Source organism: Amblyraja radiata, chromosome 29 (genome assembly GCF_010909765.2).
Source record: "Amblyraja radiata isolate CabotCenter1 chromosome 29, sAmbRad1.1.pri, whole genome shotgun sequence".
NCBI lineage: Eukaryota > Metazoa > Chordata > Chondrichthyes > Rajiformes > Rajidae > Amblyraja > Amblyraja radiata.
Window position 1 is genome coordinate 26,764,968 of NC_045984.1, and position 21,498 is coordinate 26,786,465.

At 48.8% G+C, this 21,498-nt stretch overlaps 1 long non-coding RNA gene across 1 annotated transcript; it reads right to left on the minus strand.

The window, feature by feature from the left end:
- Positions 1 to 755: 755 nt before the first annotated feature.
- LOC116989517 lies at positions 756 to 19,599 on the minus strand. The gene is made up of 4 exons (XR_004416259.1): positions 19,590 to 19,599; positions 16,310 to 16,314; positions 13,952 to 13,955; positions 756 to 891 (listed from the first exon to the last, which is right to left on the minus strand). It is a non-coding gene; the product is annotated as an uncharacterized LOC116989517 (long non-coding RNA).
- Between the last annotated feature and the right edge of the window lie 1,899 nt (positions 19,600 to 21,498).

Below are 21,498 nucleotides of genomic sequence, written 5' to 3' on the forward strand. Positions count from 1 at the left end.
GAGGGGAGAAGAGGGAGTGACCAGGGTGAGACTGGTCCTTGATAGTGCTGGTAACCTTGCTGAGGCCTGGCCTATCGTTGCCCAGACTCTTCCTATCCATATATCTGTCTAAATGTCCTTGGTATTAGTTTAAGATTACACAGTACCTACGGCACAAACAGGCCATTCGGTCCAAAAGGGCCATACTGGTCTTTACCCATTTCCCCCAACCTAGTGGTTTTAACACTTACAGCCAGGCAACCCAATAATGTTGGATGATGAGCGGATGTTTCCACTAGTGGGAGAGTCTAGGACTAGAGGGCATAGCCTCAGAATTAAAGGACATTCTTTTGTGAAGCAGATGAGGAGGAATTTCTTTAGTCGGAGGGTGGTGAATCTGTGGAATTCTTTGCCACAGAAGGCTGTGGAGGCCAAGTCAGTATTTAAGGAAGAGACGGAAGGATTCTTGGATCAGTACGGGTGTCCGAGGTTATGGGGAGAAGGCAGGAACGGGGATACTGATTGGGGATGATCAGCCATGATCACCTTGAATGGCGGTGCTGGCTCGAAGGGCCGAATGGCCTACTCCTGCACCTACTGTCTATTGTCAACAGTAATGTAGAACGCCCTCAGTCCTGCCCTTGAGACAGTGCAGCACTCCCTCTGTCTGTGACATAGAACAGTACAGCACAAGACCAGGCCCTTCGACCCACAATGTCTGTGCTGACCAGGCAGCCTAGACCCTCACCGATCCTGCAACACATATCACGTATCCCTCCATTCCCTGCGTGCCTATCTAAAACGCTTTTAAAAGCCACTATCGTATCTGCCTCCACCACCACAGCTGGCAGCACGTTCCGGGCACCCATCACCAACAGTGTAGAAACACCTGCCCCACACTTGTCTTTTAAACTTTGTCCCTCTCATCTTAAAGCTGTGCCCTCTAGTATTTGGTTTCTGCACCCTGGGAAAAACATTCTGACTGTTGATGCTTCTCATAATTTCATCTAGTTTCTATTTATGCTTCCCAATAACCTCCGGCGTTCCAGCGAAAACAATCCAAGCCTGTCCAGCCTCTCCCTGTGGCTAATACCCACTAATCTAGGCATCAGTCTGGTAAAACTCCTCTGCACCATTTCCACATTAACCTTCTAGTAATCAGAACTCCCTCAGTCCCGCCACACCCGTAATGCAGAACTATGTCAAAGTACATGAGTGGCGCAGGTTTTGAACCTGACCTCGGTTGCTTTCTGTGTGGAGCTTGCACGTTCTCTCTGTGACCGCGTGGGTTTCCTCCGGGCGCTCCGGTCTCCTCCCACATCCCAAGGACGTGTGGGTTTGTAGGTTAATTGCCCCCTTGCGTGTAGGGGGATGGATGTGAAAGTGAGATAACTTAGAACTGGTATCAACGGGTGGGTGATGGATGGTTGGTGTGGGCTCGGTGGGCCGAAGGGCCTGTTTCAATGTCTGAAATGAGATGAGGAGGGATTTGTTTAGCCAGAGGGTGGTGAATCTGTGGAATTCTGATCAATTCTGATCTATTTTAAGGCGCAGATTGACAGATTCTTGATTAGTGCGGGTGTTAGGGGTTACAATATCGGGAGCCTCGATCGCCTCGATGTAGCAGTTTGACTGCCTGACAGCGGGAGAAGGAGCAAGGAAGATATAAGACATTTTTAACCTTCCATCACAGTGAGGAGGTGCCTGGAGGAGAGTCACTGTGATGGATGTTTGTGTTAAATTATGTAATTGTGAGTTTTGTTTGCTTTTTATTGTTATGGCTGTATGGTGACGACGTTTTGTTCAAATTTATTTTGAATGACAGATAATTCAATACAGGGAGAAGGCAGGAGAATGGGGTTGAGAGGGAAAGATAGATCAGCCACGATACGTCAAGGGTGACATCAGGCAGTGCCCAGCCTTGAACCGGTGAAGCCATCCCTCCTCTTTGTCCCAGCGACTAAGCAGCAACCGTGGCAACGGCAGCCGATCGCCAAGCAAGGATTGGAGCAGGTAAAGAAACTATCCACAAATAGAAAAAAGGTTCTCTGATGTGTTGCTAGGGGCACTTTAACCAATCGGAAGTGAAGGAGGACCATGAATGTAGGCAACTCGACATAGGCAGGGCAGGGTTGGAACAGTAGCCACACTGGTGTGGGTACCACTCCCACCGTAACCATGCCAGAGTGTGGGTAAGACAGGTGCAGTTCAATCTCATCACTCCTGCAAGCTATCGTTATCTCGACTACTTTGATTAATGAATTAACTTGTGCAATTGTTTGCCATCTCCACCTGTTGCAAAACAATTCTGCAGTACAGCTGAATTTGATTGAATGGATTGAAAGAATCAGCATGGAAACAGACCCACCGAGTCCACGTCGAGTCCACGCCGACCATCGATCACCCGTTCGCACTAATTCCGCGTTAGCCCGCTTCCCCGTATACTCGCGACACGCTAGGGGCAATTTACAGAGGGCCAATCAACCTACAAACCCACAGGGGCGAGGACGATTCGCACCCTGGACACTCCCTCTTCTCCCCTCTCCCATCGGGTAAAAGGTACAGAAGTGTGAAAACGCAAACCTCCAGATTCGGGGACAGTTTTTTCCCAGACCCCTCCAGGACAAGGGGTCACAGGTTAAGGATAAGAGGGAAATCCTTTAGGACCGAGATGAGAAAAACATTTTTCAGACAGAGAGTGGTGAATCTCTGGAACTCTCTGCCACAGAAGGTAGTTGAGGCCTGTTCATTGGCTATATTTAAGAGGGAGTTAGATGTGGCCATTGTGGCTAAAGGGATCAGGGGGTATGGAGAGAAGGCAGGTACAGGATACTGAGTTGGATGATCAGCCATGATCATATTGAATGCAGGTGCAGGCTCGAAGGGCCGAATGGCCTACTCCTGCACCTATTTTCTATGTTTCTGACCATCTTACCACAACCTGGAAGCGGTCCTGAACTACTATCCACCTCTTTGGTGACCCTCGGACTATCCTTGATTGAACGTTGCTGGCTTTATCTTGCACTAAACATCGTTCCCTTATCATGTATGACTGTAAACGGATCGATTGTAATCATGCATTGTCTTTACGCTGACTGGTTAGCATGCAACAAAAAGCTTTCCACTGTACCTCGGTACACGGGACGAGAAACGAAACTAAACACAAGGTTTTGTCACTCACTCCACAGGCATGTGGGAATGCGTTAGGAGAATTGCAACATGAGGGATCAGGTCAGGTGACAAACCATGCTCTGGACTCGAATTCAAGGCTGTGTTGAGACAGTCACACAGAAACTTCAATCCCATTTACTGATGAGATCAAGTATAGAACAGGTTTTAATTTACGCCATTATCAACTTATAATTAACTCTGATGTTCTCATCAGTCAGCAGGTCTGCAACAGATTTTAAACAGGTTGAGCAGCCTGTAAGTCCACACTTGGAGTGGCTGTGAAGTGATTCAGCTCAGTGTCATGCTGCAGGGAAGGAAGTCACATCCCTTTCAGATTCACTATTAAAACCAAAGATCCTATAGCGAGCAAGATATATCACTCCACGAAAAAGATGTAGTACGGTCGTGGGCAGATTCATGGCCCCATTTCCGTAACCGGCTTCCGTCTCCGCACCAAAGATCCCGTAGGATACTAGTGCGGAGACGGAAGCCGGTTACGGAAACATCCTCGTAAAAATAAAAGTTATTTGGTAAAAATCTTCTCATTTTCAGAATTTAAATTTATTAACACAAACTGGTCCCCTGCAACGTTGATTCCACTGCGAGTCGGGTCGGGTCGGTTCGGGTCCGGTTACGGAAATGGATGAAAAAAAGGCCTACGTTCCGTTCCGTTCCGTTGCGTACTACACGTCAGCCCCCTTGCATTTAGCAGGAGTGGTCTATCTTGCTCAGCTATAGGGTCTTTGATTAAAACCATCCCTGATCCTAGGAGATCCAAGGATGCAGCTTTAGAGGACTTTAGGACGTTGGTTAGGCCACATTTTGTGTGCAGTTATGGTTGCCCCATTACAGGAAGGATGTTGAGGCTTTGGAACTGGAGATTCACCAGAACGATGCCTGGACTCGGGGGGGGCTAAATCTCCACCTTGCCCTCTCCAAGGCATCTACATTGTTCCTGGAGCTGACAGCGCTCACGGTTCAAGCCAATTCTGGTCGGCGTCTGAACATTCATTAACAGCTGACTGCGATTCATTCCATGCATCTACTTCATGGGAATCACAGGGAGTTACAGCACAGGTGGAGGCCATGTGGCCCATTCTGCCTCTACTAGCCACTAATGGTCTTGAGGTTGACCTCGCCTCTCTGCGCTTGGTCCTTGGCCCTCAAAGTCTCATCCAGGAACTTTACAAAATATGGTGTTTAAGAAAGAACTGCAGATGCTGGAACTATCGAAGGTAGACAAAAATGCTGGAGAAACTCAGCGGGTGAGGCAGCATCTATGGAGCGAAGGAATGGGTGACGTTTCGGGTCGAGACCCTTCTTCAGACGGATGAATGCGGTGAGTGTTTCTGCCACCTTCAGCAGTGAGTTCCACACCGCGCTGGTTGGATGAATAGATTCATTCTACCCTTCTTTCTAATCCTACCAATTAACTAATCCTAGATCCCTCTAATTATTTACCTGTGCCAAAGCAATTAGATCCTTCCTCTACACCCTGCCTGGAGGGAGCCCTCACAGTTTATTCATCTCAGTTAATCTCCTCCGCTCCCAGGCACTTTTGTTCTAGAGGGGAAAAAAACAGTAATTGAATATCAAAAAACTGCACAGATAATGGAGAACCAGTTCTTGATTAGTACGGGTGTCCGGGGTTACGGGGAGAAGGCAGGATTATGGGGTCGGAAGGGAGAGATAGATCAGCCATGATTGAATGGCAGAGTAGACTTGATGGGCCAAATGGCCTCATTCTGTTCCTGGAACTCATGAACTCATGATGTTTGTTACGTACGTACATTAGACAATAGACAATAGGTGCTGGAGTAGGCCATTCGGCAATTCGAGCCAGCACCGCCATTCAATGTGATCATGGCTGATCATCCCCAATCAGTACCCCGTTCCTGCCTTCTCCCCATATCCCCAGACTCCACTACTTTTAAGAGCCATATCTAGCTCTCTCTTGAAGGCATCCAGAGAACCTGCCTCCACCGCCCTCTGAGGCAGAGAATTCCACAGACTCACCACTCTCTGTGAGAAAAAGTGTTTCCTCGTCTCCGTTCTAACTGGCTTATTCCTTATTCTTAAACTGTGGCCCCCTGGTTCTGGACTCCCCCAACATCGGGAACATGTTTCCTGCCTCTAGTGTGTCCAAGCCCTTAACAATCTTATATGTTTCAATGAGAACCATCCTCTCATCCTTCTAAACTTGTGCATAATGTAGGCAGGACAGGGGCTGTGGGCAGAGAGGGGATGTTGCTGGACTTGTGGAGCGACTCGACCCGCAACGTCACCCATTCCTTCTCTCCAGAGACGCTGCCTGTCCCGCTGAGTTACTCCGGCGTTTTGTGTCTATCTTCGGCAGTCACCCTGCAGCCTCAAAACGTTTTCACCCAGAGAGTTGTGAGTCGGTGGAATTCTCTGCCACAGAAGGCAGTGGAGGCCAATTCGCTGGATGTTTTCAAGAGCGAGTTAGATTTAATCATAATCATACTCTATTTACCAAGTACGTTTTGCAACATACAAGGAATTTGATTTGGCATACAGTCATATCAATAAAAAGCCACAAAATACATTTTAACATAAACATCCACTACAGTGACTCCTCCACATTCCTCCCTGTGATGGAAGGCGGAAAAGGAAAAAAAGGAAAAAAAGGAACGAGAGAAAGAAAGTAATGCCCCTGTCCCACTTAGGAAACCTGAACGGAAACCTCTGGAGACTTTGCGCCCCACCCAAGGTTTCCGTGCGGCTCCCGGAGGTTGCTGGTGGTTGCCGGAGGTTGCAGGTAGTGGAAGCAGGTAGGGAGACTGACAAAAACCTCCGGGAACCGCACGGAAACCTTGCGTGGGGCGCAAAGTCTCCAGAGGTTTCCGTTCAGGTTTCCTAAGTGGGACAGCGGCATAAGTTCAATCTTGGCTTCAATTTAGCTCTTAGTGCTAAGGGAATCAAGGGATGTGGGGAAAAGCCAGAATGGGGTACAGATTTTGGACGATCAGCCGTGATCGTATTGAATGGCGATGCTGGCTGGAAGGGCTGAATGGCCTACTCCTGCACCTATTTTCTATCTTTCTATGTTTTTATGAAAACAGAACAGAGGGAATGGAGATCAAGGAAAATGGAGGAGAGATCATTGCAAGTTGGGTGAAGGTAACAACAAAGCAAACAGAGATAAAATGTGGTGGGAGACAGTAGGACTGGTCTTTGGGGGGGGAGAAGGTTCATGTCCACCATTACTGGTCTTCATATCGAGTCCACACACAAGATCGGAAGTTGTCCAGCCAGAGCTGAACGCACTTCTCAGCAGCTGCACAAACCTCTCTGTCCTGGGTCTCCTCCATGGCCAGAGCGAGCAGCACTGGAAATTGGAGGAACAGCACCTCATATTCCGCTTGGGGAGTCTGCATCCTAGGGGTATGAACATTGAATTCTCCCAATTTTGTTAGCCCTTGCTGTCTCCTCCCCTTCCTATCTCTCCCTCAGCCCTCGGGCTCCTCCTCCTCCTTTTTCCTTTCGTCTCCCCCCCCCCCCCCCCCCATCAGTCTGAAGAAGGGTTTCGTCCCGAAACGTTGCCTATTTCCTTCGCTCCATAGATGCTGCTGCACCTACTGAGTTTCTCCAGCATTTTTGTGTACCTTCGATTTTCTAGCATCTGCAGTTCCTTCTTAAACAAACGCCGGAGTAACTCAGCAGGTCGGGCAGCTGGAGAACATGGAGGAGGTGACACAGTGGGGTGGCCCAGCGGTATATTTTCTGCCTTGCAGTACCAGAGACCCGGGTTTGATCCTGACTACAGGCGCTCTCTGCACGGAGAAACGTTACCTATTTCCTTCTGAAGAAATGTTTCGGCCCGAAACGTTACTTATTTCCTTCTGAAGAAGGGTTTTGGGTGATTAAAGGTAGACAAAATTGCTGGAGAAACTCAGCGGGTGCGGCAGCATCTATGGAGCGAAGGAAACGTTGCCTATTTTAAAATTTTAAATTTCTTTATTTATATAGCACATTTTTAGTCAACTTGCATTGACCCCAAAGTGCTTCACATAATTACATCCACACACACAGGCAAAGGTGGGTGAAGTGTCTTGCCCAAGGACACACACAGGCAAAGGTGGGTGAAGTGTCTTGCCCAAGGACACAACGACAGTATGCACTCCAAGCGGGATTCGAACCAGCTACCTTCCGGTTGCCAACCGAACACTTAGCCCATTGTGCCATCTGTCGTCAGAAGGGTTTCGGCCCGAAACGTTGCCTATAACTTTCGCTCCATAGATGCTGCTGCACCCGCTGAGTTTCTCCAGCATTTTTGTGTACCTTCGATTTTCCAGCATCTGCAGTTCCTTCTTAAACGCTCTGTCCTGTGCTTCTTGTGCGTGGTGGTGGGAAGATTGGTGGAAACAGGGCCGCGAGGTGAACGCTCTTTCCTTGACCCCCACCGTTGCTGGTGATCTGAGGCCGACGAATGTGCTGCAGGAACAGTCAGTACATTCGAGTGTTTGGACAAGCACGAACATCAAAGGCTGGTGAGTTTATTCAGCGTTCTCCCAGATAACGAGTTTAATTACATTTCAGACTTCCAGCGTAACATGATGTGACTGGTCTGCAAACAGCATTGGAATGATTGTGCGGCTTTATCTGCCGCGGTGATCTGGTCTGGGCAAGGGCGTTGTCAGGGCACCTAGAGTGTTCCTCACTCTTTGAATAGATCCACGTGACCAGGTCTGTTCAAGAAGGAACTGCAGATGCTGGAAAATCGAAGGTAGACGAAATTGCTGGAGAAACTCAGAGGGTGCGGCAGCATCTATGGAGCGAAGGAAATGGGCGAAACCCTTCTTCAGGAGGAAATAGGTAACGTTTCGGGCCGAAACCCAAGGGTTTCGGCCCGAAACGTTGCCTATTTCCTTCGCTCCACAGATGCTGCCGCACCCGCTGAGTTTCCCCAGCAATTTTGTCTACCTTGAATCACCGCCTGGTGTGTTGAGCAAGACTTCTGGCTGTTCCCTTCACAGCTATGCTCACTCTCTCTGCCCGCCCGGCAAGCAAGACATGACTCCGCAACGGAGAAACACAGAAGAGACAAGAGTGTTTTATTGTCGTATGTCCCAGATAGAACAATGAAATCCTTTACTTGCAGCAGCACAGCAGAATAAGTGGACACAGTACACTGTAAACAAGATAATAAACGAGAAAAAAAGCTCACCGTGTGTGTGTGTGTGTGTATATACACATACTCATATACACATATACATGAAGGTTTGGACAGGCTAGATGCAGGAAGATTGTTCCCGATGTTGGGGAAGTCCAGAACAAGGGGTCACAGTTTAAGGATAAGGGGAAATCTTTTAGGGCTGAGATGAGAAAAACATTTTTCACACAGAGAGTGGTGAATCTCTGGAATTCTCTGCTACAGAAGGTAGTTGAGGCCAGTTCATTGGCTATATTTAAGAGGGAGTTAGATGTGGCCATTGTGGCTAAAGGGATCAGGGGGTATGGAGAGAAGGCAGGGACGGGATACTGAGTTGGATGATCAGCCATGATCATATTGAATGGCGGTGCAGGCTCGAAGGGCCGAATGGCCTACTCCTGCACCTATTGTCTATGTTTCTATGAAGAAGAAGGGTCTCGACCCGAAACGTTGCCTTTAGATACATGATAAGGGAATAACGTTCAATGTAAAGTAAAGCCAGCAAAGTTCGATCAAGGATAGTCTGAGCGTCACCAATGAGGTAGATAGTAGTTCAGCACCGCTGTCTGGTCGTGGTCCGATCATTCAATGCTCCATGTTGTGGTGTCTGTCGCATGTACTGAAAACTGAACAAGTACATTCTTAGGATTCGATGGTATCGGCCTGTCCCTGATTAAAACCTGACTGGGTGGGGGTTTTGATGACATTTGGTCTAAGGGTCATTCACCCTGATGTGGATGCCAGCGACCTGCCTTTGAAGCTCGGGTCACGGGATACAGAGTGCGGGCAACGCAAGAGGTCAAACGATGCAAGTGGCCCGACTTCAAGCGCGTTGTGTAAATAATACCTGGAACTGGGCAGGTACAGTTAGTAGCACATTAACATTCCTCTTGATCCACGTCGGCTAGCTTTTTTATTCCCTCTGTGGAATGTGGGCTTTGTTGTCAAGGCCAGCGTTTATCGCCCTTTCCGAGTCCTTGAGTGAAACCGCGGTGAGCCACCTTTGTGAACCACCGCTCCTCTCAATGATTAACGCCGCTCTTCCGCTGTGTTCCTACCTTCGTTGCAATGGGCTGCGTTTACCCAGAGCCACAGACACAGAGACATTCCCAGGGATAGAGTAGGAAGGAACTGCAGGTGCTGGTTCGAAACCGAGGATAAGAGGCAAAACGCTGGAGTAACTCAGCGGGTCAGACGGCATCTCTGGAGAGAAGGAACAGGTGACGTTTCAGAATGGAGAGGGGTCTCGACCCGAAACGTCACCTATTCCTTCTCTCCAGAGATGCTGCCTGACCCACTGAGTTACTCCAGCACTGTGTGTCTGTCCCAGGGATTGAGTATTCATCACATTGAACATGGACAGGCACTTAACCCTTTACAACACTTACGGCCAATCTTTTATGTCCATCTGAATGAGAGAGAGGGAGGGAGGGAGGGAGAGAGAGAGGGAGAGAGAGACAGAGAATAGGATTAATATCTCCACTGACATACACTCAGTGGCTCAGTAACGCAGTGGTAGAGCTCGCTGCCTCACAGCACCTAAGACCCAAGTTCGATCCTGACCTCTGGTGCTGTCTGTGAGGAGTTTGTACATTCTCACTGTGACTGCGTGGGTTTTCTCCGGGTGCTCCGGTTTCATCCCACATCGCAAAGACGTGCGGGCTTGTAGGTCAATCTGCCTCTCCAAATTGCCCCTAGTGTGTAGGGAGCGGATGAGGAAGTAACATTAGAACGAGTGTGAACTGGTGATCGATGATCGGTGTGGACATGTTTGGGCCAAAGGGCTGGATTCCAGGATGTATCTTCATGCTCCGTCACTGAGTACAGCCAGAGGGTGCAGCGTTCACCTCCGCACAGGGCTGGAGTGCGGCCCTAATTCTCCATGCCCCCGTCACTGAACTCTGACTCAACCCAAGATGAGACGTTTGACTTCAGTGCCTTCACTTTCGAGCAATGGCCTGACCTTCATGGGGCAAATCCTCTCACTCTCTGACAGGAAGTTTGAAGAAGGGTCCCGACCCGAAATGCCACCGATCCATGTTCTCCAGGGATGCTGTCTGACCCGCCGAGTTACTCCAGCACTTTGTGTCCATTCAAGTGACCAGGTCTGGAGGGTTTGTGTCACAAGCAGAGGCTGGGTGGGCTGTGGAATATTCCTCTGGTGTGTCGGAGCCTGAGGGGTAACCTTATAAAACCAGGATGAACACAGGGAAGCCGAATAGTCACCTGACCTATTTCTGTTCCCAGAGTCAGGGAGCCTCAAACTAGAGGTTTAAGGTAAGAGAGGAAAGATTTAAAAGTGACCCGAGGGGCAACTTTTTCAGATGGAGACTGCTCCATACATGGAATAATGTACCAGAGGAAGTGGTGGAGTTTCATTCAGTTTAGTTTAGAGATACAGCGCGGAAACAGGCCCTTTGACCCACCCAGTAATGCTATCCTACGCCCTGGGGACAATTTACAATTTGTAACCAAAACCAAATAACCTTCATAACCTGCATGTGTTTGGAGTGTGGGAGGAAACCGGAGCACCCGGAGAAAACCCACACGGTCACAGGGCAAACTCCGTACAGACAGCACCCGTGGTCGGGATCGAACCTGTGCCTCTGGCGTAGCGAGGCAGTAGTTTTACCCGCTGAGCTGCCCCTGGAGGCAGGTGCAATGAATGACGACATTTAAAAGACTCCGTGGTACATAGATAAGAAACCTTTGGAGAGATAAGGTCCCAGGAGGACACAAGTGGGACGAGCTTGGTTAGGCCATTGGGTCGGAATGGATGAGTTGGGCCGAAGGGCCTGTTCCCGAGCTGTGTAACAGCCCTGTCCCACTGTACGAGTTCATTCAAGAGCTCTCCCGAGTTTAAAATAAAAAATCAGACTCGTGGTAAGCGCCTAGAACGCACGTAGCGGGTACGTCGGAGCTCGGGGACGTCTCTTAGCGGCTCGTAACGCTAACGGCAGGTGCTCGGGAAAGCTCGGGAAGACCCGTGAAGATTTTTCAACGTGTTGAATTACGGTAATGGCCGCTCTCGAGCCCCGAGTAAAGTCGAGCGGCCATTAGTGTAAATCTCCGAGTTCGAATCAGGGCAAACTCGGGAGAACTCTTGAATGAACTCGTACAGTGGGACAAGGCTTTAACTCTGTGGCTCGCTGTTGAGCTGGGAAGGACACAGGCAGGCAGGCAGGCAGCCCAGGCCCCAGGTGGCTGACAGTTGCTCTTGAAGCTGTCTCATTAATCTCCAGAAGGCCACACTGCATTTCGCAGCTGTTAATTAGAGATTCGGGGTGGCGATTGGCAGGTTGCCTGTGCAGGACAGATGGTAAATTGCCCAGTGACCTCGCTCCTCACTGAAACTCACTGTGTCTGATGCCTGAACGTTGACACGGCATCGATACCTCCATTAATCTCCAGTCCTCCAGTCATTCTAATGAAGCACAAACACCTTCAGTCCAACAGTGTTGTATCTGTAGGTTCACCTCGTGACCGGACCGGTCTTTAGCTTCTAGACACAAAATGTTGGAGTAAACTCATTCAGCGAGACAGGCGAGAGAAGGAGAGAAGGAATGGGTGACGTTTCAGGTCGAGACCCTTCTTCAGACTGGTTTAGTTTAGAGATACTGAGCAGAAAAAGGCCCTTCGGCCCACCGAGTCAGTGCCGACCAGCGATCCCCGCACACTCACACTATCCTACACACACACACACACACACTAGGGGCAATTTACAATTTTACCAAGCCAATTAGCCCACACGCCCGTAGGGCTTTGGAGTGTGGGAGGAAACCGGAGATCCCGGAGAAAACCCACGCAGGTCACGGGGAGAACGTGCAAACTCCGTACAGACAGCACCCGTAGTCAGGGTTGAACCCGGGTCTCTGGCGCTGTAAGGCAGCAACTCTACTGCTGTGTCACCGTGCCATGTTCAAAAATAGCGAAAAACATTTGGCTCCACAATCTCCACCCTCACCCAGGAGCGGAAAAGGATGCAGAAAGTTGTGACCTCTGCCCAGTCCATCATCGGCTCTGACCTCCCCACCATCGAGGGGATCTATCGCAGTCGCTGCCTCAAAAAGGCAGCCGGCATCATCAAGGACCCACACCATCCTGGCCACACACTCATCCCTCCGCTACCATCGGGCAGAAGGTACAGGTGCCTGAAATCTGTTACAACCAGGTTCAGGAACAGCTGCTTCCCCACAGCCATCAGGCTATTAAACCTGCCAACAAACAGACTCTGAACTGTAACAGAATATTGCACTTTATCTGTTTATTTATGTGTATATTGAACTGAACTGTTCTGTATTTATGCTTATAATATTCTGTTGTGCTGCAGCAAGCAGGAATTTCATTGTCCTATCTGGGACACATGACAATAAACTCTCTCGACTTGATTTGATTTGACCCTCCCCCAGTACTTCTGCAGCTCCAGTACCTAGAACATAGAATGGTACAGCACAGGAACAGGCCCTTCAGCCCACAATGTCTGTGCTAAACATGATGCCAAGACCAACTCTTTTCGGCACAAGATCCATACCCTGCATATCCAGAAGCCTCACTATTGCATCTGTCTCCACCGCCACCCCTAGTAGAACATTCCAGGCACTCACCACCCTCTGTGTAAAAAACTTGTCCCGTACATCTCCTTTAAACTTGCCCCTCTCACCTTAAAGCTATGCCTTCTAGTCTTTGATATTTTCATCCTGGGAACAAGGTTCTGACTGTCTACCCAATCTATGCCTCTCATAATTTCATTTCACTGCACATCTCGTATGTGTATGTGACGAATAAACTAAACTTGAACTTGAACTTGAATTTATATACTTTAGTTTAGAGGTACAGCATGGAAACAGGCCCTTCGGCCCACCGAGTCCATGCTGACCAGCGATCCCCGCACAGTAACACTAGGGACAATTTACAATTATACAGAGCCAATTAACCTGTACGTCTCTGGAGTGTGGGAGGAAACCAAAGATCTCGGAGAAAACCCATGCAGGTCACGGGGGAGGACGTACAAACTCCGTACAGAGAGAACCCATGGTCGGGATCGAACCCAGGTCTCTGGTGTTGTAAGGCAGCAACTCTCCCGCTTCTCTTCTATATCACTCTATGACTCTAAAAAGCCAAATTAATCTTTATTTCGCTTAGTTTATTGCCACATGTACTGAGCGAAGAGATTCTTTGTTGCGTGCTAACCAGTCAGCGGAAAAACTATTTGTTTAAGAAGGAACTGCAGATGCTGGAAAATCGAAGGTAGACAAAAGTGCTGGAGAAACTCAGCGGGTGCGGCAGCATCATCTATGGAGCGAAGGAAATAGCTCCTTCTTCTCCGCTCTCTCCCAAGGGATCTGTGGGGAGTCAGTGGGGGAGCAAGCAGGAATGCAGAGCGGAGGCCAGGAATCCATTCAGACATTGAGCAGGCACCCAGGTGAAGTTGACCTCGGTCAGGGAGTGTTGCCCACGTGCTGTGTCATCGCTTTGATCCTATGACTCAGCGGGGAACAAACGGATGTTTCAGCGAGACTGCAACAAGTTCACTTCAGCGTTTAGTCTGGAGTTGACTGTTCACGTCGGAGACAATAGCAGGAGGTATAGATAAAGAACTTGCACCCTGTTGAATCACAGCTCAGTCACACATCTAGTTTGTGACCAGTCTTTCATGTACAGGGCAATTAAACGCCTCCAAATAACACTGGGCCCAGTTTAAAAGATTCCAGATTCAGGGACAGTTTCTTCCCAGCTGTTTGTTATCAGGCGACTGAACCATCCTACCACCAACCAGAGAGGGGTCCCGACCTCCCATCTATCTCATTGGAGACCCTCAGACTATCTTTAATCGGGCTTTACCTTGCACTGAACATTATTATCTATTGAGCGAAGGAAATAGGCAACGTTTCGTCCCGAAACGTTGCCTATTTCCTTCGCTCCATAGATGATGCTGCCGCACCCGCTGAGTTTCTCCAGTACTTTTGTCTACCTTCGATTTTCCAGCATCTGCAGTTCCTTCCTAAACAAATAGTTTTTCCGCTGACTGGTTAGCACGCAACAAAAAATCTCTTCGCTCGGTACATGTGGCAATAAACTAAGCTAAATAAAGATTAATTTGGCTGTTTAGAGTCATAGAGTGATATAGAAACATAGAACATAGGTGCAGGAGTAGGCCATTCGGCCCTTCGAGCCTGCACCGCCATTCAATATGATCATGGCTGATCATCCAACTCAGTATCCTGTACCTACCTTCTCTCCATACCCCCTGATCCCTTTCGCCACAAGGGCCACATCTAACTCCCTCTTAAATATAGCCAATGAACTGGCCTCAACTACTTTCTGTGGCAGAGAATTCCACAGATTCACTACTCTCTGTGTGAAAAAAGTTTTCTCATCTCGGTCCTAAAAGACTTCCCCCTTATCCTTAAACTGTGACCCCTTGTTCTGGACTTACCCAACATTGGGAACAATCTTCCTGCATCTAACCTGTCCAACCCCTTAAGAATTTTATACGTTTCTATAAGATCCCCCCTCAATCTTCTAAATTCTAGCGAGTACAAGCCGAGTCTATCCAGTCTTTCTTCATATGAAAGTCCTGATATCCCAGGAATCAGTCTGGTGAATCTTCTCTGTACTCCCTCTATGGCAAGAATGTCTTTCCTCAGATTAGGAGACCAAAACTGTACGCAATACTCCAGGTGTGGTCTCACCAAGACCCCGTACAACTGCAGTAGAACCTCCCTGCTCCTATACTCAAATCCTCTTGCTATGAATGCAAACATACCATTCGATTTCTTCACTGCCTGCTGCACCTGCATGCCCACTTTCAATGACTGGTGTACCATGACACCCAGGTCTCGTTGCATCTCTCCTTTTCCTAATCGGCCACCATTCAGATAATAGATACTGCGACCTCCACAATTCACTGTAGCACCGAACACCTCAGCCCCACCCGGCTCGAAACCTGCCCCGCAAAGAATGGGTCGCCCTGAACCGGCTCTGTGCAGGGGTCGCTGGGGGCTGCGTTCATCAGCAGCCTGCGTGTGTGTGGAGCGGACAAGCAAACAGCGCGGCAGCAGCACGTCATTTCCGACTGAGCTGCCCTCCGCCCCCCTTGGTGGAGGGGTGGACCTCATGGCCCTCGACAATAGGACATTGAACTGGCCGCAGAGGTCACATAACCTCTGCTGCCTCAAACGCAAGAAGATGTCCCAGCTACACTGGTCCCACTTGCCTGCGCTTGGTCCATATCGCTCCAAACTTGTCCTATCCATGTACCTGTTAAACATTGGGATAGTCCCGGCCTCAACTACCTCCTCTGGCAGCTCGTTCCATACACCCACCACCCTTTTTGTGTGTGAAAAAGATCCCCCTCAGATTCCTATTAAATCTTTCCCCCTTCACCTTGAACCTATGTCCTCTGGTCCTCGATTCCCCCACTCTGATTGCTTTGCTTTCCATTTGATTAGAAGCATACCTGTGTTCACTTATGCCAGAGATTTATAAGTATTACACCAAGAGAGGGTTCTGTTTGAATAATACTCACATAATTGTTCCCTGGGGCAACAAGGCCATTCAGTTTCAGCTGTTACACAGGGTTGACTCAGGGAACAAGCTTATGTCTGACCTTCCTTTCTTCGCTATTGTCTGAAGAGATTGCTCACAGCTGCAAAACCAATCCTCCCCCACACCGAACCTTTCCCTCTGACCACCGAACCTGTCAGTCTCTCACTATTTAAAAATACACACACAAGTACCGGCAAGAGATGCTACACTTGTCGCTTTACCTCCCCCCTCGACTCCATTCAAGGACCCAAGCAGTCGTTCCAGGTGCGACAGAGGTTCACCTGCATCTCCTCCAAACTCATCTATTGTATCCGCTGCTCTAGATGTCAGTTGATCTACATCGGTGAGACCAAGCGGAGGCTTGGCGATCGTTTCGCCGAACACATCCGCTCGGTCCGCATTAGCCAACCTGACCTCCCGGTGGCTCAGCACTTCAACTCCCCCTCCCATTCCCCATCCGACCTCTCTGTCCTGGGTCTCCTCCATGGCCAGAGCGAGCAACACCGGAAATTGGAGGAACAGCACCTCATATTCCGCTTGGGGAGTCTGCATCCTGGGAGCATGAACATTGAATTCTCCCAATTTTGTTAGCCCTTGCTGTCTCCTCCCCTTCCTATCTCTCCCTCAGCCCTCGGGCTCCTCCTCCTCCTTTTTCCTTTCTTCTCCCCCCCCCCCCCCCCCACCCCCATCAGTCTGAAGAAGGGTTTTGTCCCGAAACGTTGCCTATTTCCTTCGCTCCATAGATGCTGCTGCACCCACTGAGTTTCTCCAGCATTTTTGTGTACCTTCGATTTTCTAGCATCTGCAGTTCCTTCTTAAACAAACGCCGGAGTAACTCAGCAGGTCGGGCAGCTGGAGAACATGGAGGAGGTGACACAGTGGGGTGGCCCAGCGGTATATTTTCTACCTTGCAGCACCAGAGACCTGGGTTTGATCCTGACTACAGGCGCTGTCTGCACGGAGTTCGTACGTTCTCCCACAATCCGAAGACGTACAAGTTTGTGGGTTAATTGTAAATTGTCCCTCATGTGTAGGATAGTGCTAGTGTGCTAGTGGTCTCTGGTCAGCGTTGGACCGTGGGCCAAAGGGCCTGTTTCCGTGCTGTATCTGTAAAGACCAGAGGTGACGTTTCGGGTTTGGACCATTCTTCAGGCTGATGGATCATGATCTATGTTTATGGCAGCACAGGCTTGCATTGCTGGCCCTATTTATAATGAGACAACTTGGTGACTAATAAGAATCTTGAACATTGTATCTTGACTTCCTTGAACGTTGTTCGATGTTCAAGATACATGTACACAGAACTGAGTTCACCGAATAGTCAGAGCTGAGTAATGGGCCTGTCCCACTTACGCTATTTTTAGGCGACTGTCATAGTCATAGCAGGTCGCTGAAAAACCGGTGACTGGACCCCCCCCCCCCCCCTTCAACATAAAATCTGAAATAGAATCATTACTTTAACAAAAATAAATCCGAAGTCAGCACCAGCAACAACCTACGTTAACCTGGCGACAAACCCACTGTCACCGACTGTCTCTGAAAATGTTTCAACGTTGAAAATCCAGCGATGACCAGAAAGACGCTACGACCCTTTGGGCGACTGAGGAGACGACTCACGACCGTACAGGCGACACCCCGGCAACCATGTGGCGACAGCCTAGTCGCCTGTAGTCACCTAAGTGGGACAGGCCCTTAAGCAGGAGGTGCCAAATAGTGAGTCACTACCAACTCGCAGTCGGTGAAACATTCGATCATATGGGTTTACTAAGTCTAGTGATTACCTCCCGCCTCTAATACTGGTGGTTCCAGCTGTTCTTTCACGGGATGTGGGTATTACAGTCAAGGTTGAACTTCAGTGTCCAGAGACATGAGACCAAAAGTCAGAATAAGGCCATTCGGTCCATCGAGTCTGGTCCACCATTCGATTACGACTGATCTATCTATCCCTCTCAACGTGGAATTCTCTGCCTCAGAGGGCGGTGGAGGCGGGTTCTCTGGATGCTTTCAAGAGAGAGCTCGATAGGGTTCTTAAAAATAGCAGAGTCAGGGGATATGGGGAGAAGGCAGGAACGGGGTACTGATTGGGGATGATCAGCCATGATCACATTGAATGGCGGTGCTGGCTCGAAGGGCCGAATGGTCTACTCCTGCACCTATTGTCTATTGTCTATTGTCTAACCCCATTCTCCTGCCTTCTTCACGTAACCTCTAACCCTCTTACGAATCAAAAACCTATCAATCTCTGCTTTAAAAATACCCAATAACTTGGCCTCCACATGAGTCTGTGGCAATGAATTCCACAGATTTCACTTTGACTGAAGACTTTAGTTTGATGTGGGTCTGGTGTCATAGGTTCATAGGGTCCAGGAGCAGAATAAGGCCGCTCAGCCCATCAAGTCTCCTCCTCCATTCAATCACGGCTGATCTATCCTTCCCTCTCAACCCCATTCTCCTGCTTTCGCCCCATAACCCCTGGCACCCGCACCCTGTATCCACATTACCCTGCCTCCAGTACAGCCAGAAAATCCATCTCAGCCTTGAATACATTCAATGACTCCATCTCCAGAGTCTCCGAGGTAAATCCATCATCCTGACTCTTCAATGGTCAGTAGTCAATGGTGCTTTTTTGTCACATGTACATATATATGGATATTGGATGTGGAGAGGATGTTTCCACTAGTGGGGGAGACTAGGACTAGAGGTCATAGCCTCAGGATTTAAAGGACATTCTTTTAGGAAGGAGACATTTCTTTAGTTTCCTTAGTCGGAGGGTGGTGAATCTGTGGAATTCTTTGCCACAGATGGCTGTGGAGGCCAAGTCAGTAGATATTTTTAATGCAGAGATGGATAGATTCTTCATTAGTATTCTTGGTTCTTGAGATTATGGGGAGAAGGCAGGAGAATAGGGGAGGGAGAGATAGATCAGCTATGATTGGATGGCGGAGGACACCTAATGGGCCAAATGGCCTAATTCAAGTCAAGTCAAATCAAATCAATTCTACTCCTATTCCATATAACCTTATATACAGTGAAATTATTTTCTTTGCACACAGCTCGGTAACGTATTGCAGACTTCCGCACAAGCCCACACTTTCCTGTATCAAACACATTGGCCACGCTTTGGCTGTTCCACTCAGTGAAAACATCCCAGTGCAGAATCACAAGGTCCTCATCTCAACGTTTAGTTTAGTTTAGAAAAACAGCGCAGAAACAGGCCCTTCGGCCCACCGAGTCTGCGCTGACCAGCGATCCCTGCACATTAACACTATCGTACACACAAGCTCGGGGCAATTTACGCTTATACCGAGCCAATTAACTTACAAAAGTGTGTGTGTGGAAGTGTGTGTGAAACTGAAGATCTCAGAGCAAACGCACGTGGTCACGGGGAGAACGTACAAACTCCCTACGGACAGCACCTGTAGTCAGGATCAAACCCGGGTCTCTGGTGTTGCAAACTCTGTAATGCAGCAACTCACGACCGTGCCATCCTCTAGAATGTGCAGTGAATCTGGTGGTGAATCTGTGGAATTCTTTGCCACAGACGGCTGTGGAGGCCAAGACAATTGGGCAGGGATAGACAGATTCTTGATTAGTACGGGTGTCAGGGGTTATGGGGAGAAGGCAGGAGAATGGGGTTAGGATGGAGAGATAGATCAGCCATGAGTGAATGGCGGAGTAGACTTGATGGGCCGAATGGCCTAATTCTCCTCCGAGAAACTGTGAGCTTATGTAAGAAGGAAACTATTGAGGGGCAAGAACTGCTGACTCGGGCACTCCACTTTGTTACATCCCCAAACCCGGTACGGACTCAGTTACATCCGTAAACCCGGCAACAAAAGGAATATTCCTTTCAACTTTATCATTGATATAGACTATAAATAGAGTTGAATAATCTCTTAAGTAATTAGACCAACTATAATATATCAATATAACAGAGCCAATTGAATTAACCGGAAACATGACTCAAGCAGTTGTAAGCAAGACCTTTGAAAGGAAAATAAAGCTGAATGGTGATTGTTACTGGGTAGCAGGATAAAGATTACCGAACAAAGGTGAGTCATTTAGTTTAGTTTAGTTTAGTTTAGTTTAGTTTAGAGATACAGCGCTGAAACAGGCCCTTCGGCCCACCGAGTCCGCACCGACCAGTGATCCCCGCACACTAACACTACCCTACACACACACACACACATACACACACACACACACACACACACACACACACACACATACACACACGAGGGACAATTTACAATTAAACACAGCCAATTAGCCTACAAACCTGTACGTCTTTGGAGTGGGAGGAAACCGAAGATCTCGGAGAAAACCCACGCGGATCCCGTAGTCGGGATCGAACCCGGGTCTCTGGCGCTGTTAAGGGCCTGCGCCACTTTCACGACCTAATTCACGATCTTTTTTACTTGTGGACATTTTTCATCAGGCTAGAAAAACGGCCCGACCTACTTGATGCCACGAGTACCTACGACTAGCGAGTATGAGTCAAGGGCAAACTTGGCAGAGGTCGTGAATTAGGTCGTGAAAGTGGGGCAGGCCCTTACGACAGCAACTCTAGCGCTGCGCCACCGTGCCACTTGAGGTGTGAGCTGAGGTTTGGGCTGAGATATGGATGGGCCTGACTTTCTTCAATTACAGACCACACATTCAAGGGGCTGAATGGTCTCATTTTGGTGCTTCAGAGAGTAGACCACGATAAGCTCGTACAGAGGGGACTGTATGTTGCCCTAGATATGCCTGCTGCCAGTGAACATATAAACAATTCACCGCACAGTGGCGCAGCGGTCGAGTTTGTTGCCTCACAGCACCAGAGACAAATTGAACGCAATTGAGAGTTCATTCAGTGGGACTGTTGAGGAACTCAGCGGGTCAGGCAGCATCTCTGGAGAACATGGATAGGTGACGTTTTGGGTCAGGGCCATTTATGGGTCTTCAGACTGATGGTAGGGGGAGGGAAGAAAGCAGGAAGAGAGGAGAAACAGGACACAGCATGGCAGGTGGACACAGGCAAGGAGGGTTTAGATAGGCAGATGATTGGAACAAAGGCCAAAAGAGATAAAAGCAGAAGGTATGAGTCAGGTTTGAGGAATTGCGAATTGTGAAGCCAGAGGAAGGAATGTAGGAGAAGGGGGAGGGGGAAGGAAGGGTGGGGCAAGGGGGAGAGGGAGGGGGGAGGGGGGCAGGGGGAGAAAGGGAAAGGGTAGAAGGGGGTGTTAGTGGCTACCTAAAATTGGAGAATGCAATTTTCATACCATCTAATCAAGTGAGCTAATCAAGTCGAATATGAGTAGGAAGGAACTGCAGATGCTGGTTTAAACTGAAGATGACACAATATGCTGGAGTAACTCAGCGGGACAGGCAGCATCTCTGGAGAGAAGGAATAGGTGACGTTTCTGGTCGAGACCCTTCAAACTAGTTAGGGATAAGGGAAACATATAGTGATGATGTAGAGAGATAAAGAACAATGAATGAAAGATATGCAAAAAATGATGATAAAGGAAACAGGCCATTGTTAGCTGTTTGTTGGGTGAAAACGAGCAGCTGGTGCGACTTGGGTGGGGGAGGGATAGAGAGAGAGAAGCTAATTGTGTCTGTCTTAAGTCGAATTGGAGGTG